The following is a 15,784-nucleotide window of genomic DNA, read 5'->3' on the forward strand; positions in this document are numbered from 1 at the left end:
AAAGCAGGAAAGAATGTCTAATGGAAAAAGAGTCTCTTCAACAAATGGTGAGGGGAAATTAGGCAGCCACATGCAGAAGAATGAAACTGGACCTTTTCCTTACACCACACACAAAAATAGACTCAAAATGGATGAAAGACCTCAATGGAGACAAGAATCCATCAAAATTCTTGAGGAGAACAAAGCAGCAACCTCTTTGATCTCAGCCACAGCAACCTCTTCCCAGAAACATCGCCAAAGGCAAGGGAAACAAGGGCAAAAATGAATCATTGGGACTTCATCAAGATCAAAAGCTTTTGCACAACAACAGAAACAGTCAACAAAACCAAAAGGCAACTGATAGAATGGGAGAAGATACTCGCAAATGACATATCAGATAAAGGGGTAGTATCCAAAATCTAGAAAGAACTTATCAAACTCAACACCCAAAGAACAAATAATCCAATCAAGAAATGGGCAGAACAGTGTGGAGATTCCTCAAGATATTAAAAATAGAGCTTCCCTATGACCCTGCAATTGCACTACTGAGTATATATCCCAAAGATACAGATGTAGTGTAAAGAAGGGCCATCTGTACCCCCAATGTTTATAGCAGCAATGGCCATGGTTGCCAAACTGTGAAAAGAACCATGATGCCCTTCAACGGACGAATGGATAAGGAAGATGTAGTCCATATACACTATGGAGTATTATGCCTCCATCAGAAAGGATGAATATGCAACTTTTATATCAACATGGACGGAACTGGAAGAGATTATGCTGAGTGAAATAAGTCAAGCAGAGAGAGTCAATTATCATATGATTTCACTTATTTGTGGAGCATAACAAATAACATGGAGGACATGGGGAGATGGAGAGGAGAAGGGAGTTGAGGGAAATTGGAAGGGGAGGTGAACCATGAGAGACTTATGGAACTCTGAAAAAGAACCTGAGGGTTGTGAAGGGACGGGGGGTGGGAAGTTGGGGGAGCTAGGTGGTGGATATTAAGGAGGCCATATATTGCATGGAGCACTGGGTATGGTGCAAAAACAATGAATACTGTTACACTGAAAAGAAATTTAAAAAAAGAAAGAAAGAAATGGGTAGAAGACATGAACAGGCATTTCTGCAAAGAAGACATCCAGATGGCCAACAGACACACACAAAAAAGTGCTCAATTTCACCCAGCATCAGGAAAATACAAATCAATACCACAATGAGATTACCACCTCACACCAGTCAGAATGGCTAAAATTAACAAGCCAGGAAACGATAGATGTTGGCGAGGTTGTGGAGAAAGGAGAACCCTCCTCCACTGTTGGTGGGAATGCAAGCTGGTGTGTCCACTCTGGAAAACAGTATGGAGGTTCCTCAAAAAGTTGAAAATAAAGCTACCCTATGACCCAGCAATCTCAGTACTGGGTATTTACCCTAAAGATACAAATGCAGGATCCAAAGGGGCACATGCCCTCCGAATGTTTATAGCAGCAATGTCCACAATAGCTAAACTATGGAAAGAACTTAGATGTCCATCAACAGACGAATGGATAAAGGAGACGTAGCATATATACATTTATATACATATATGTATACATATATATATACACACACACACATATACATATGTGTGTGTGTATATATATACACACACACACATATATATATTACAATGCAGCCATCAAAAAACTCAAAATCTTGCCATTTGCAACAACGTGGATGGAACTAAAGGGTATTATGCTAAGTGAAATAAGTCAATCAGAGAAGGACAATGATCTCTCTGAAATGAGAAATTTGAGAGTCAGGGAAGGGCGTCATGGGAGTATGGAAGGAAAAATGAAACAAGATGGTACTGGGGTTGGAGACAAACCATAAGAGACTCTTAATTCAGCAAATAAACTGAGGGGGGTAGGGGGAAGGGACAGGGTGGCTGGGTTATGGCATTGGAGAGGGTATGTGCTATGGTGAGTGTTGTGAAATGTGTAAGCCTGATGATTCACAGACCTGTACCTCTGAAACAAATAATACATTATATGTTAATAATAAAAAAGTGTAAGTCAGAGATGAATAATTCAATAACTGAAATAAAAAATAAATTAGAGGGAATTACTAGCAGTTTAGAGGGTGCAGAAGGATGAATCAGTGATCTGGAAGACAGGTTAATGGAAAGTAACCAATCTGAACAGCAAAAAGATAATTGAATAATAAAAAAAAAAATATGAGAATAGGTTAAAGGAATGCAGCAGCATCATCAACATCATTTACATTTTAGAGATCCCAGAAGAGAAGAGAGAGAGAAGGGGGCAGAAATCTTTTTTGAGGAATAATAACAGAAAAATTCCCTAATCTGGAGGAAAGAAACAGAAAGAAAGAAACAAATTCCCTAATCTGGAGGAAAGAAACAGATACCTAAATCCAGGAATTACAGAATGCCCCTAACAAAATTACCCCAGTCAATACCAACACACATAATAACCAAAATAGTAAAAAGTAGTGATAAAACAAATTTTAAAAGCAGTGAGAGAAAAGAATACATTTACCTATAAGGTAACCCCCATAAGGCTATCAGTTGAGTTTTCAGCAGAAATTTTGCAGGTCGGAGGAAATAGGATGATATAGTCAAAATGTTGAATGGAAAAAATCTGCAGCCAAGAATAACTCTTCCTAGCAAAAATATCATTTAGAATAGAAGGAGAGTTAAAGTGTTTCCCAAACAAACAAAAGTGAAGGAAATCATTCCCACTAAACCAGTCTTATAAGAAACATTATAGGGAATTCTGAGTGGAAAGAAAAGACCAAAACCAGAAGTAAGAAAATTATGAAAGGAAAAAATTTCACAGATAAAAGCAAAGATATAATGAAAGTAGTAGATTAATCACATATAAAATCAGTTTGAAACACAAGAGTGGTAAAATCAATTATACCTATATATTAAAATATGACACTGTCTATATAAAGTGTGGGAGGAGAGTGAAAATTTAGTGCTTTTGGTTGTATGCAAACTTAAACAATCATGAACTCAATATAGATTGTGATATGTTTAAGTTGTTAGCTATGAACCTAACGGTAACCACAAATCAAAAACCCATAATAGATACACAAAAAAAAGAAAGTGATCCAAGCATAACACTAAAGACCTTCATCAAACCACAAAGGAAGTGAATAAGAAAAATAAGAAGAGAACAGAGAACTATACAATCAGAAAACAAGTAATAAAATGGCAATAAGAACATGCCTATCAATAATTACTTTAAATGTAAATGGGCTTTATGTTCCAATCAAAAGACATAGGGTGAATGAACGGATAAAGAAGGTATTCACTTAATTTTCTTTTGTTAATATTTTTTGAGAAAGAATCTTAAAGATCACTGAACCCAATGTCTTCATACTGAGGAAGAAATGAGCCTCAGGTATTAGTTTACTTTGTCCCCATTGCGTATGTTTGGGGAACAGTGGTCCTAGTGAGACTTCAACACATCAACGTGTTCACAATATGATTTACACAAATTATTTATAATTTCAATGTTTGGGGAACCCCAAGAAGTGGGATATGTTTCGAGCTAGACGAACTAAGAATGAGGAGAGCTGTGCCCTATAAAAAAGTCCCCCCTTGGTAACTTAATCCACATAATGGGAGTGAAAATGGAGTATAGATATACTGATCAAGGCCTGGGGCAGTCAGTAAGTATTAGTGTGGTTCAGTTTTTTTGACAGGACATCTTTCTTTTTTCCTTCCTGTCTGTCTGTCTGTCTTTCTTTCTTTCTGTCCTTCCTTCCTTCCTTCCCTGCTTCACTTTTTTAAAATTTTCTTTTCAGCATAACAGAATTCATTGTTTTTGCACCACACCCAGTGCTCCATGCAATACCACCTGGCTCCCCCAACCTCCCACCCTCTGCCCCTTCAAAACCCTCAGATTGTTTTTCAGAGTCCTGCTTCACTTTAAATGGTTGTGGGGTATGATAGGATAGTGAATTGAGAGGCGTCAAGGATGGTGGCAGAGTAGGAGGACCCTAGGCTCATCTCTTCCCATGAACACAACTAGGTAACTATCAAATCATCCTATATCTCCCAGAAATAATCCCAAAGACTGACAGAACAAACTCCACAGCTAAAGGGAGACAAGAGGCCACACTGAAGAAGGTAGGAAGTACGGAAACATGGTTTAGGGGAGAAATGTATTGCAGGTGCTGCTGAGGGGAGGGGCTCATGGTTGTGGAGAAAAGGAGCTCCACTGGCTGCAAGAACTCACAAATTTCATTCCCTCTCATTTTTCAAGCCAGTGGCTTTGGAGAAATGTTCTTGTGCATTCCTCTGCCCAGAGGGGACTGCCCTACTCCCAGAGAGAAGGCTGGCAAACAATCCAGGAGCATACAGAGTGGAAACAGTTTGGCAGAATTCCTGGGGCACATAGTGGGGAAATTATTTGCCCATCTTGGAGAGCATCCCTGAGAGGCAATGCTCACATTGCCTCTCAGAACAGGGGAGCTGGCCTCCTCCACCCTTCAACATAAACAAAGAGCCACCTGAAGGAAGCAGCTCAGCATGACACCAGCTCCCTAACTTGCTTACACCAGGCTCTCTGCTGCTTCCCCGACCCCAAACCCAGCAACTGTGCTCTGGTGGGACCATGCTTCTCAGTCAAGCTTGTCTCAGTCGCAGCATGGAGGGTCCTTCCCCTAGAAGATAGCAGGCCCTTGCCCACACCATGACTCCTAATCAGAGAGTTTTACAGGGAGGTGGTGTCAGGTCTCATTTCACAAGTAGATCATAAAGCCATACTGAAGTATACTTCAAGTAAAAAATGTTCTTGCTGACAAAACAACAGCAACAAAATAATGCAATAGTTCATGTTTCAGAAGGGTTAGGTAAGATACTGACTGAAAAGTTTTCATTTGATTTTTAAAATTTGGAGTCAATGTTGACCTGGACACAAGCTGTCTGGTGGCATTGGAGGACACAGAAGGCAGATTGCATTTGGTAGTTGAAAAAATGTAAGTTGAGGAAGGAAAGGTAACCTCTGTTTCTACCAGTATAATTATAAAGAAAAAAGCAATATGGTATCCAGAGAAATAGATTAATAAAGACTTTGTTTAATTATAATAATAAAAATAATAATAATTAATAATAAAAAGATAGTGAATTTAGTTATCCCTTTGAAAGAGGAGGGTGCCTCTTGCCTTTTTGGTCACAGAGAGACAACTTTTGTCCTGTGTTCTCTCCTTATGCTTGTAGGGATGAGTCAGAGTTGCTCTTGTTATTTAAGTGTAGATGTGGGTTCAAGGCACAGAATGGCCTTGAATGAGTGGCCAGAATGAGACAGAATGGCCACTTTTTTCCCTCTTGAAGGTTCTAAAATTGTTCCACTTCATTTTTAGCCCCTTCACTACAATTGATGTTGTATCCTTTCCCCACAACTTTTTCTTTCTTTAATTAAATGATATTCTGGTCATCCTATTTGTATGATCAAATTGAAACATACCTGAATGGTGCCCTCAGGATCTCTCGTTCTGTGACTCTCTTTGAGCCTTGGTGCTGCCATGTTAGCCATGTGATTTTGGGATTCTTGAACCATAATTCGCCATCATACATAGGGCTTTTGAGTAGATTAAATGTAATAATGCATGCATAGCCTTTTTTTTTTAAAGATTTAATTTATTTCATTATTTAAAAGAGAGAGCATGGGGCACCTGGGTGGCTCAGTGGGTTAAGCCTCTGCCTTCGGCTCAGGTCATGATCCCAGGGTCCTGGGATCGAGCCCCACATTGAGCTTTCTGCTCTGCAGGTAGCCTGCTTCCTCCTCTCTCTCTGCCTGCCTCTCTGCCTACTTGTGATCTCTGTCAGATAAATAAAGAAAAAATCTTTAAAAAAAAAAAAAAAAAAGAGAGAGCACGAGCAAGGGCAGGGGTAGAGGGAGAGAGAGACAGAGAGAGAGAGAAGCAGATTCCCCCTGACCAGGGAGCCCTATGCAGGACTTGATCCCAGGACCCTGGGATCATGACCTGACCCAAAGGTAGATGCTTAACTGACTGAGCCACCCAGGCACCCCCATGCATACAAGGTCTTTGCATTTCTTGATGTCAGACAGATAACCAATATTGAAAAAAATGATAGCTACTTTTATTATTTTCTTGTGGTAACCCCCCTTTTCCATTATCAGGTAAGATATTATAATTCTTGTATTATTACAGCAAATTTATTCTCTGTATATTTATAGGTTTTAATAGTTACACTATTGCTATTTGTATGATTTTAAGTTGTTATTCTCCCAAGAATATTTGCATTCTTTTCCTCAATTTATTTTTGTAGTGTAATGGCACTTCTTATACTGAAAAAAGTTCAGTGAAATCATTTAGTGGGGTATGTGGGTGGAGAGGTGCAGAGGAGTATCTTCACATCCACTTTCTCTCCTACTTCCATTTTCAGTTAAGACTGATCCTATTGTTTACATAGACATTTTCTCTGGTTATAAATGCCCACTGTATGCCAACTCCAGTCTTGTGTACACTGATTTACGTTTTGTCTTCCTAATGGCCACTTTCATGTAATTCTTCTGTTCATATAATTCTCTGAAAACAGAGAAACTTCCCTTTTTCCTTTCTCCTGATGATGGTACCGCAGCCAAAATCGCAGATCTGGTATTCCCACCTCAGATAACTTTCTCTCATAGCTCAAATTCTCTTTAACACTCTCTCTTTCTCTCCACTTCTGCACAATAAAGTACACTCTATTTGTGAACTTAAAAATGACTTGGACCATAAATAATAAGTAAGGACATTGTGGTAAAACAACAGTATCCAGGAAGAGGAAGCGTCAAAGATTTTTGTATTTTTATTGCTTTCATTCAGATTATAAAAGAAGTGCCTGGTGGCTTAAAAGGTTTGAATAAAAATGTGTTAAGGAGAAAAAGGGTCTCACATAATCTCACCTATGAGGGGCAACCACTGGTAACAGGTTGGGGCATATTTTGATTCAGTTTTTTGTTTGTTTGTTTGTTTGTTTTCTGGCAGTAATAAATTTTGAGGTGTAACTAAGCATAATGGAGAAGAAATGAAACTCTAAAAAGCCTTTGAAAAAGCCCAGATCTGCTCTTAGGAATCAGCATAAGACTCCAATAAAATCTGTTCTTCCTTAAACCAAATATTCAAAATACATAAAAAGAATTCTTATTCAGTTTACTGTTGTGTTTAATAACTACCATTACTACAGTATTGTATTGCACTATTTTTTTAATAAACAAAATAGGTTTCAGATTCACAATGGGTAAAACAGGGCTAATCTTTAAATATGGCCACCATTAAAATATTATTTCTTCAAATAAATGCGTACCAACAAACTTTGGAAAGATAATTTGGGAACAATTAATATTTTCTACCAAGTGAATGTAGTTTTGATCAGAGGCATGCAGAAAAGAACCATATTTGGAACAGATTTCACTTTGTTATGTGGTAAAGAAAACCTGACTTAGGATCCATTTCTAGCTTAGATGATGAAACTTTGGGTAAGTCATTAAACTTTGCTTGAGTGCTTGGATCTTGCTGGGTAATACTGTAGCAGCTATCATCTGCATGCATTTTGGCTGCTAGGAAGGCAACAAATAATGGCTTCAGAAAGGAAAATGGGACTGTTTTGTTTTTAAACAACAACAACAAAAAGTCCTGTCAAGTTATTTTAGAAAAAAAAGATGGTTTTAGGGCTAAAACTGGTAAAAGGCAGCAAATTAAAAACAGCTGAGTCATATAGGCAATGAAAGTGAAAACCTGGAAACTACCACTTTTCAAAGGCAGCATACTCTGCATTCTTGTGCTTTTCTCTAGACACAGGTTATCTCTGCTTTCCCACAAATTTGACTAATTCATGATCACTCTGGCCATGAGCTTGACTCTGATTCAGATTTTAATGCCTTTGAACTTGGTTTCTCCAGCTAACTAAGCCAGTCTGTGTTCCAATTTCAAATTCCCAGGATGCAAACATCTAGTTGGTCCAGATTGTGTCAAATGTCCAAAGAATTGTGATTAGAGATGGATTCAGTAGAGGTTGGGAGCAGGAGTTGATTCTATTAGAAAAACCTGTGGTAGTAATGGCTGCCATCTTTGATATAATTTAAGAGAAAATTGATGTTTATATTTTCTATTCTATTTCTCTTTTGGAGGGTTTTTACTTTGTTTTAATTCAATTCAACAAATATTCAAATCTCTTCAATTCTAAGACATGTTTTTCAAAACTTAATGATCTGATATCTAGTCATGTCTCACAGTCAGTGTCAGTGTGTTCATTCAATGATCTCTGTTGTAGTATTTCTCCTTAATCTCCCACAACCACTATTAAACTGGTAAAATTATAAAACCGAGGAAATACCACATATATTATCAACAGAAAATCAGTTGCTTTCCATGGAGGTTATCACTAGATATGGGGCTGGGTTAGAAGGAGGGGAAATATTCCAGTATCTTTTTTCCACCATCCCTTAAGTCCTGTACCAAAAGAAAAAGGAGGCTGTATTCCCCCTTGCTGTAAGAAATGAAGTCCATTAAAGATTCTGAGGTGGTCTCGGGATTTATAGCTCTGAGAAGCAAACATTTATTTTATAGAATAACTATCAGTGCTGACTAAACAGGAAGTCAATACTAGAGCACGTGTGGGCACAAAATGTAGCTTTGTATGCAACAAAATTCCAGGCAATTGGCTCGTCTAATTCACTCAATTTTAAGAAAAGAATGCTTCCTTTGGAACTGAAGTTCTTTCTACTTGGTTTCAGCCCAAAGGTGAGCATTTTTGGAGAAGGTTAAATCTTTTCAGATGTTTTTGAAGGGGAACAAGGAGGAAAAACTAAACCATTCTTCGTTACACATACTTCTAGCTTCTGTTATCCAAATGGGTTTGAACTTTAATATTTTTGTTCTATTTTGAGAATCCCACAGAGTGCTCAAAAAGTAGCTTATGGAAAAAATTCTTCTCAAATCAGTCCTGAAAATAGCTACGTTTGTACTTGAATAGAAGAGTAAACTTTTCAAGCTATGTAAAAGGTACACATAATGGGCGCCTGGGTGGCTCAGTGGGTTAAGCTGCTGCCTTCGGCTGAGGTCATGATCTCAGGGTCCTGGGATCGAGTCCTGCATCGGGCTCTCTGCTCAGCAGGGAGCCTGTTTCCTCCTCTCTCTTTCTGCCTGCCTCTCTGTCTACTTGTGATCTCTCTCTGTCAAATAAATAAATAAAATCTTTAAAAAAAAAAAAAGGTACACATAAGATAAGGCCTATATAGAGAAACTAATCACTTGGAAAACTGGCAGAATCTGTTAAAGTTTCAGAAAAACAAAACAAAACCTTGAATTAAGTTTTTAAAAATTTTGTTAAACTTTAAAACATACATGGATTGGAAAAAACAGAGCATTCAAACTCATTATTGAGACTGCATTATATAGTAGATCAGGTTTGATGCTTGTTAGCTCTGTGTGGTTGGTTAGATTGCTGCTTCTTTCTGTATTTCAGGTTTCTAATTTATAAGAGGATCATGATAAAATAAACCTATTTCAAAAAGTTGTTGTGAGCAATAAATCACAAAAGCAAGGTATCTATTTTCACTTGGCATACATAATGTGTGTTGGCCGGCTAACAATGGCTGTAATTATGTGGTACACAATAAAGGGTTCCACTGATGCCAAAAACAGAAAAATGGTTGAACCAGACAAGAAACCATGCGTTGGGTAAATAGCTTCCTAGACAAATGAATTTAGTGGATTTTAAGAAAGGAATTTCTTTTACTTTTAGTTTTATAAGCTTTATGGATAGATGCAAACTTTATTAAAACAAAAAGTGGTCCAGTTTCATTCTTTTGAATGTAGATGACCAGTTTCCCCAACACAATTTGTTGAAGTGACAGTCTTTTTCTCATTGGATATCCTTTCCTGTTTTGATAAAGATTAACTGACCATATAGGTGTGACTTTATTTCTGAGTTTTCTATTCTATTTTCATGTTTTTGTGCCAGTACCACATACTTTTCTGATTATCACAGCTCTGTAACATGACTTAAAGTCCAGAATTGTGATGTCTCCAGCTTTGCTTTTCTTTTTGAAGGTTACGTTGGCTATTACTTTTGTTGTTCCACACAAATTTTAGGGTTATTTGTTCTAGTACTGTGAAAAATGCTGTTGATATATTTTTTAAGATCTTTTATTTTTCACTTATTTATTTGAAAGAGAAAGAAAATGAGAGAGAGGGAATATGAGAGGGGAAAAGTCAGAGGGAGAAGCAGGCTCCCCACGGAGCAGAGAAGCCAATGCAGGACTTGATTCCAGGACTGTGGGATCGTGACCTGAGCCGAAAAGAGATGCTTAGCTGACTGAGCCAGCTAGGCACATGATGATTTTTTTAATGTATTTAAATGATTTTTTTTAATGTATTGTTGGTTTGGTTTGCTAGTATTTTGCTAAGGATTTTTGCATCTATGTTATCAGAAATATTGGCCTGTAGTTCTCTTTTTTTGGTGGTGTCTGTCCTTTTCTGGTTTGGTATCAGGGTGGTACTGGCCTCATACCAAATGAATTTGAAAGTTTTCCTTCTTCTGCTTTTGTTTGTTTGTTTGTTTGTTTTTTAAAAAGTTTGAGAAAAATAGGTATTAATTTTTCTTTAAATGTTTGATAGAATTTCCCTGTGTAGCTGTCTGGCCCTGGACTTTTGTTTGTTGGGGATATTTAATTATTAATTCAGTCTTCTTGCTGGTAATCAGCCTGTTCAAATTTTCTATTTCATCTATTTCAGTTTGGGTAGGTCATGTGTTTCTAGGTATTTATGCATTTCTTCTAGACTGTCCAATTTTTTTGGCATATAGTTTTTCATAATGTTCTCTTATGTTATTTGTGTTTCTGTGGTATTGATTGTTATTTTCCTCTTTCATTTATGATTTGTTTATTTGAGTCTTTTCTTTCTTTTTGATGAGTCTGACTAGAGGTTTATCAATTTTGTTGTTCTTTTTCAAAGAACTGGCTCCTAGTTTCATTGTTCTGTTCTATTGTTTTAGTTTGTATATCATTTATTTCTGCTGTAATCTTTATTATTTCCTCCCTTCTGCTGGTTTGGGGTTTTGTTTTTTCTTCTTTTTGTACCTCCTTTAGGTATAATATTAGGTTGCTGATTTGAGGTTTTTTTACTTCTTGTGGTAGGCCTATATTGCTATAAACTTCTCTCTTCAAACTACTTTTGCTGTGTCCCAAAGGCTCTGAGCTTTTATATTTTTATTTTCATTTGTTTTCAAGTACTTTTCAATTTCCTCTGAGATTTCTTGGTTGACTCATTCATTGTTTAGTAGCATGTTATTTAACCTGCGTGTATCTGTGGTATTTCCAGATTTTTTCATGTAGTTGACTTCTAGTTTCATAAGGTTATGGTCAGAAAAGGTGCCTGGTATGTTTTCAATCTCTTTGAATTGGTTGAGACATTTTTTGTGGCCTAATATGTGATCTATTCTGGAGAATGTTCCATGTGCACTTGCAAAGAATGAGTATTCTGCTGTTTTAAGATGGAATGTTCTGAATATATCTGTTAAGTCCATCTGATCCAGTATGTCATTCAAAGCCATTTTTTCCTTGCTAATTTTTTGTTTAGATGATCTATCAATAGAAGTGGGATATTAAAGTCCCCTACTATTATTGTATTGCTATTATTAGTCCCTTTAGGTTTGTTATTAAATGTTTTATGTATTGGGGTGCTCCCATGTTATGTCTGTGTTATTTACAATTGTTATACATTTTTGCTGGATTCTCTCCTTTATTTTTATATAGTGTCTTTCCATGTCTCTTTTTATGGACTTTGTTATAAAGTCTATTTTGCCCAAAATAAGTGTGGTTACCCTGGCTTTCTTTTGACATTAATTTGCATGATAAATATTTGTCCATCCCCTCACTTTCAATCTGTAGGTGTCTTTGGGTCTGGCATGATTATTTTGTAGGCAGCATACAGATGTGTTTTATTTCTTTTTAATAGAGTCTGTCACCCTATGTTTTGGGGTTGGAACATTTAGTCCATTTACACTCAAAGTAATTATTGATAGATATGTATTTATTGTCATTTTGTTACTTGTTTTTTGGGTTGTTTTTGTAGTTTTTCTCTGATACTTTCCTCTCTTTCCCTCTTTCATGGTTTCTTAGTTTCCTTTAGTGATATACTTGGTTTCCTACTCTATATTTTGCATATCTATTACTGGTTTTTAATTTGTGGTTACCATTCAGTTTATATACAACTATCTTCTGTATAAAGCAATCTATAATAAGCTGATGGTTGCTTAATTTTGAACTCTCTTTTTAACTCCCTCCACATTTTAGATATTTAATATAGTATTTTGCATCCTTTTATTCTGTGCTGCTCTTATTTTTATACTTCATGAAGTATATATATATATATATATACTTCATGAAGTTATACTTCATTTTTCTTTTGCTTTTTTCTTCTCTACATTTAGTTGTGGAATTTGTTCTGCCAGTGTTCCATTTGCTTTCTCTTTTATTTACTTAGATGTGAGGGTTATCTAGTCTTCAGTGCTGGACAGGGTGAGCTTAAGGTCCTTCTACTCTGCCATTTTCACAAGCTCCCCATAGCATGTACTTATAACATAATACCATAAATAGGATTGTCAAAGTTTTTTTTTTTAACCTAACAGTATAGGGGCACCTGGGTGGCTCAGTGGGTTAAAGCCTCTGCCTTCGGCTCAGGTCATGATCCCAGGGTCTTGGGATCGAGCCCCGCATCGGGCTTTCTGCTCAGCAGGAAGCCTGCTTTCCCCCACATCTCTGCCTGCCTCTCTGACTACTTGTGATCTCTCTCTCTCTCTCTCTGTCAAATAAATAAATAAATAATCTAAAAAAACAAAACAAAAAAAAACTAACAGTGTATGGCATCGACGTGTTTCCGTGTCACTGTTTGGAAGTTTTGACATTCCCTATTTATGTATAAGACCCAGAAAGTCAAGAAGTATTTTGGTTCTGGAGGCATCCAGTTACTATAAATGTCCAAATAAGGTTTTTAAACATCCTTAGCAGGAGAGAAAGTGCTTATTTAAAAATGTGAGCCCCATTTACATCACAATCTGCTGAAGGGAGACCAGATATCCTTGTCCACTTATGCATGAAATATACATTCACAACCACAATCAAACAAAGCATCAAAGCCCAGGCAAGAAAACAAAAAGCACACTAATTATTTTTAATAGAGCATTTAATAAAGAAGATTGATTAAGAGTATCAGATTTAAGCAAAAAGGGAATGTTAAAGTAAAACAAGTAAATACATGCAGGTAGCAACTGTGACCCCTGTGGCTGGGAGAACAGCGGGAAGAGTTAGATCAGCAAACCTGCAAGCTTGGAGGGTCCCTGAGATGCTGGAACTAAGACTTCCACAGAGGGGTTGCCATCACTTGCTCTGAGTATGAGACTGGGTATGAGTATGAGGTAATTCCGAGTATGAGGCTGGTTCCAGCAGTGATGGAAGAAGCTCGAAACTAGAATTATGCTTTGCTGCTGGAGCCAAAGGACATTGCTAGAGTAGCAATGACAGGATTAAGGGGCACAAGGGAAGGAGCAAATCTCTTCTTCCTTCTCCAGCCTTCATATCTCCCTCTGTTGTTTCCATTTGCAAAATCTAACAGGAAATGCTCTCTCCAAAGAGAATGGCATTTGCAGAGCCCAGATCTCAGGTTCCTGGAGTAGAATAGAAAAAGGTGGGTTTGTAGCTGAGAGAAAATAGGTTAATCCAGCACAGAGTGCTTGGATATAAATGTGATTCCTATTTTGTAGTTACTGGGTGATAAGCAGATCTGTACATTCCTGTTTCTCTGGTTAGGAGTTATTTATAAGCACAAGCAAAGAAGCCTATGAAATAGACAAGCTGTCTAACTAAGTAAACATAAGTCCATGATAATAGAGTTCCCCACTAATCTATGCTTAATAAGTAAATCTACCTGATTTGTCAATAAACCAATAACAGTAGTTTCCAAAATTATTTTTAAAACATTTTTGATAGAAAAACTTAGGGAAGAAATTATTTATCAATTTATTTTTTTATTTTTATTTTTAAAAATGTTCAGCTAATTTATTTAACAGAGAGAGAGAAAAGAAGAGAGCACGAACCGGGGGGAGAGACAGGAGGAGAAACAGACTCTCCACTGCACCTGGAGGTCAATGTGGGGCTCGATCCAAGAACCCTGTGATCATGACCTGACTGAAGGCAGATGCTTCACCGACAGAGCCACTCAAGTACCCCTCAATTTATTATTTTAGAATAAATTAGGGGAAAGTTTGCATTATTTGCCTTGGCAATTTGAAGATTTCACCCAACTCTGCATTCTACCACACATATTTAAGACCAGCATAAGCTGGTAGTAAATGGCCATGAAGTGTAAATAGGCCTCATACACCAAAAGGATACTTCTCTTTTCTTTTCTTGTGTTATTTAATTCCTTCCTTGAAAAAGCTCTTCTTTTAAAGCCCATGAAAACAGGGGTACCTGTGTGACTCAGTTGTTTGGGCACCAGACTCTTATTAATTTCTGCTGGGTTCATGATCTCAGTGTCAGGATCAATCCTTGTGTTGAGCTCCCCACTCAGCAGGGAGTCTGCTTAAAATTCTCTCCCTCTGTGCTTCAGTCTGCTTGGGTGCAGGTGTGCACACTCTCTCTTTCTTTTTAAAGTCCATGAACACAACCAGCCACTTGAGAAAAAAGGCAAGAAAAAAATCCTATTGATTTCTTTGTGCTTGAGCAGAACTCTTGGTTCTTTTTTCTTTTTTCTTTTTTATTCAGTTTTATTGAAAGTAGAACATTAATTCATTCACTTTATTTAATGCCTTCAGTGTCTCTACTTTATTAAGTGGGGGGGATATAAAGATAAAGAGATAGACCCTGCACTCAAGGGACTTGGATCTAATAGAGGAAGATGGCTCTGTATACAGTAACTGATTTAGCAAAGATCCCATGACACAATCAGGTAGATGGCGTCATGAAGACACTAGAGGAATGGTCAATTCTGTCTTTGGGATGGGTATGCTTAAGAAAGTGTCCACTGAGGAAGTGACTTATTGAGAGTATATCTATCAAGTAGATAGTGAAGATAGGTAAAAATAACCTTCATTGATTCTTCTTTTTACTTTGTGGGTCAGATATTGTATGTGGAAATATCAGAGATGCTGTACCAATGAAAGAGTAAGAACAAAACCACAGTGGTATCATGGCCAAAAGGAAGATGAAATTCAGAAATATAAAAGTCTTTGCCAAGAAGAGCAAGTTTTTTCAATTGTTTGTTTGAGATATTTCTGCATTATATTTGTTGGCATTGAAAAAAATTAGCCAAGGTTAAACTAAGCTTTTGTATATCTGATCTCGAACTTTTGTAATACACTATTTCATTTTTATTTTAGCTAATCACATGTTCCCTTTGAATGTTATTTTAGCCATTTTCCTTTGGCCTTATAAAATGCAAATTATACTGTACAAAAGCAATTTTAATATAGGAATTACAGACTCCATTTGTCTTCACAAAGTATGTGCCATAATCAGAGAATATTGAACTGTATAACTGATGGTAGAATTGGGCTTGGAGTGAAAGAATGGCAGCAAGTGAAGCATATTTGAGGGAGGAATTCAATCACAATTATGTAGGGTTTGGGTAGTTTGGATTTTTGAATAATGTATTTGAGCATGAATTAAAGGATTGGTCTCAGAGTTTTCCTAGTGATTTTTAAGGGGAAAAATATCATCGAAGGGTTTAATTTCTCTTTTTATTAAAAAAAGGAATATGTAATTAGATACTTTATTATTTCAGTGAA

The sequence above is a fragment of the Mustela nivalis genome (assembly GCF_964662115.1).
Source record: "Mustela nivalis genome assembly, chromosome: 2".
Lineage (NCBI taxonomy): Eukaryota > Metazoa > Chordata > Mammalia > Carnivora > Mustelidae > Mustela > Mustela nivalis.